Consider the following 2970-nt stretch of genomic DNA (forward strand, 5'->3'; position numbering starts at 1 on the left):
GTCAATTGTCTGAGGTTGAATATTAAGAAGGTGGTATGGTAAAACTGGTATAATTTTTTGCTAAAATTTTTTGTTGGCTCTTAGGCATTAACCCTAATTACATTGTATATCTATAATTTTGTGTTGTTTTGAGTAGCATTGTTAGTAGTTTACCATATGTTATATTATGCTACATGTGTCATTTAAAAAGATTTACTATATTTTAAAATGCCATGTAACGAGTTAATGCTAAAACTCTTTTAACAAGAGCATTAAAATTAGATTCTGTTATAAAATTCATTGAGCAAATGCTATTCATTATGGAGAATCTTGAGTTAGTTCCATTTGTGGAATGTTTTTTCTGTAGAATATCTTATATTTTTTGATAAATTTAAATTATTTACTGACGGTTTTTAAGGTAAACTAAATGGACAAATTTCAAAACGCCCATTTGGAGCTGAGTCTCTTTCTAGGACTGGGCTCTGTGTGGCTAATGGATGATTCTGACTGTTCTAGATAACTGTTAATGACTTCAAAGGTCAAATGTAATCTTGATAGAAATACTGTTTTTGAGAATAGTGTATTTATTTTATGATGGTGCAATTTCTTTCTTTGGACAACAGTACAGCCATCTTCTCCAGTCCTTTAAGCTAAGGATTTTAGTTGACTTTGGTCCCATTTTTCCTCCATCATGACATGTAATTGTTTTCCGTGTGTTGTCAGTTTTATCTCTTCAGTCTCTCTTACATTCATTTCTTTATTTCCACTACCCTAGTTCAGATCCCAGTCATGTCTCACCTCAAAAATTGCAGCAATCTTATTACGTGTGTGTGTGTGTGTGTGTGTGTGTATGTGTATATATATATATATATAAAAATAAAATAGTGTCTTATTACTAGTATTTCTTTAGGGTGGGCAGGGAATAATGTGTTTGTGTGTGTGTGTGTGTTTGTGCATGCATACAAGCACATATGGTTTTGATTGTGAGAATTTCTAATCAACCTTTTGGTAGCTGCTCACTGCCTGCAGGCTAAGTTAAGCTCCTGAGCAGGTCATTTAAAAACTTCGTGGAATGATTCCAGCCTTCCAGTGCCAATGCCTCAGTCTCTCTCCTTGCCCTTCTAGTTGCTTCCAGCAAATGAACTATTTTCTTTGCAGTTTGGTTGTTAGTGGAGTAGTGCTTTGTTAGTATTAGTTGCCAAGTATGGTATTCAGAATTTCTTTTGTTCAGGCAGCCTTTTAATTATAAAAGCCACTATTTCATCTTGTTTGTACATCTTATATAAGTACACAGTGAGGCATTTTTAGCATCTTAGGTGGCAGAGTTTGTGTTCTACTTTTAATTGACTTTTATAAGATGTGACAAATTACCACAGAGTTTCTTTTTTTCTTGAAAGGTTGATGGCCTAACTGGAATTAAATAACCAAAATGTAATTGCATTTCTTTAGACTAATTTTCAAAGGTTATTATGTTCCAGGTGTTATTTGGAAGTTTCGAACTATTTTTATATGTAAAATTATGTTTTCACTACAATCATGGCAATATTTTTTGTCAACAGCAGCTCACCTAGTAAATGTTGATACTTTGGGTCTGAGTGAAAACGAATTGTAGCATTTTCTTTTGCATTAATAAATTGAGTACTCACTTAAACTACCTGATAGAATTACAAGTCCTCCAAGTTTCATTCAGATTAATGTATTCCCTGTATTTAAAAGTGGATATTTACACATGAGCAGTGACTCTGAATGACACGCCTTTTGTGACTGACACTCTTGGGATGCTGAGATTTGATGATCATCTTTGTAATCTCATAATGATTGATAGCACACAAGTTCATGGGTGCCAGAAATGATGTTGAAGTAGGCACTTGAGTTCCCTGGCTTTCTGAAGGGTGAGGCCAAAGCTAGATGACAGATACCACATGGATAGTAAGGACAAAGTAGGACTTTGTGTTCTTTTGCTGTCCTTGAAGTGGTACCTACTTACACTTTGTGTCCTTGCTGCTTTTACATATCCTTCCCTGTGAATTAGGTTGTGAACTTTTCAAAAGGAAGTTCAAGATCATTGTGATCTTTGGAGCTCCACAGCTTTTTGCTCAGAACCTTATACCCAATAGATGTTTCATAAGTGTTTGAATTAAAGTAAGTACATATTCTTAAATAAAGTAATAATTGCACCTTAATTAAAATCTAACCTGTTTGGCTGGTGAGGGTGGAGATAGATGTCAACTTTCATTGAGGAGTGGCAAGTAAGTTTAGCACTGATTTTTGAGAATAAGGAAACATACAGCTGAAATCATGTCATTTAGGACTGACCACTATGATGCTCATAACATGTTCCTTGATGCATATTCAGGTCCTGTTTCAGCTGTGAACTTCTGCTTTTCAAGTTTTTGTTTTGTCACTAACCAAATGTTTCTTAAAATCTAATGAAGGGAAGAGGGAGGCAGTTGATGATGTTTGTATTATTCACCTCATCTGTTTCCTATAAATGAGAGTAGTTTCCATATAGTGACTTTTGCCCATGTAGTCAAAAGCACCATACAAATGTAGACTGTGGTTCTTTCAGTGAGAAGACAGTTAAGAACGCACTTTTGTTGTGTTGTTTTTGAAACAGGGTCTTGCTCTGTTGCCTAGGCTGGAGCGCAGTGGTACCATCGTAGCTCACTGTAACCCCGAACCCCTGGGCTTAAGCAATCCTCACATCTTACCTTTCTGAGTAGCTTGGACCACAGGTGCACACCACCATACCTGGCTAGGTTTTAGAATTTTATTTTGTAGAGATAGGGCCTTGCTGTGTTGCCTAGGCTGTTCTTGAATCCCTGGCCTCAAACCATCCTCCCTTCTCTGCTCCCAAAGTGCTAGGATTACAGGGGCAGGTGTAAACCATCACACCTTTTCTTCTTCTTCTTCTTATTTATTTATTAGTTTTTTGAGACGCTTGCTCTGTCACCCAGGCTGGAGTGCGGTGGTGCAGTCTCGACTCACTGC

The 2970-nt window shown here is 36.5% G+C and overlaps 1 non-coding gene across 1 annotated transcript; it reads left to right on the forward strand.

Moving 5' to 3' along the window:
• The first annotated feature begins 1507 nt into the window (after positions 1-1507).
• Positions 1508-1578, forward strand: LOC112629586. The gene has a single exon (XR_003120680.1). It is a non-coding gene; the product is annotated as a small nucleolar RNA SNORD56 (small nucleolar RNA).
• The last annotated feature ends 1392 nt before the right edge of the window (positions 1579-2970 follow it).

Source organism: Theropithecus gelada, chromosome 7b (assembly GCF_003255815.1).
Source record: "Theropithecus gelada isolate Dixy chromosome 7b, Tgel_1.0, whole genome shotgun sequence".
NCBI lineage: Eukaryota > Metazoa > Chordata > Mammalia > Primates > Cercopithecidae > Theropithecus > Theropithecus gelada.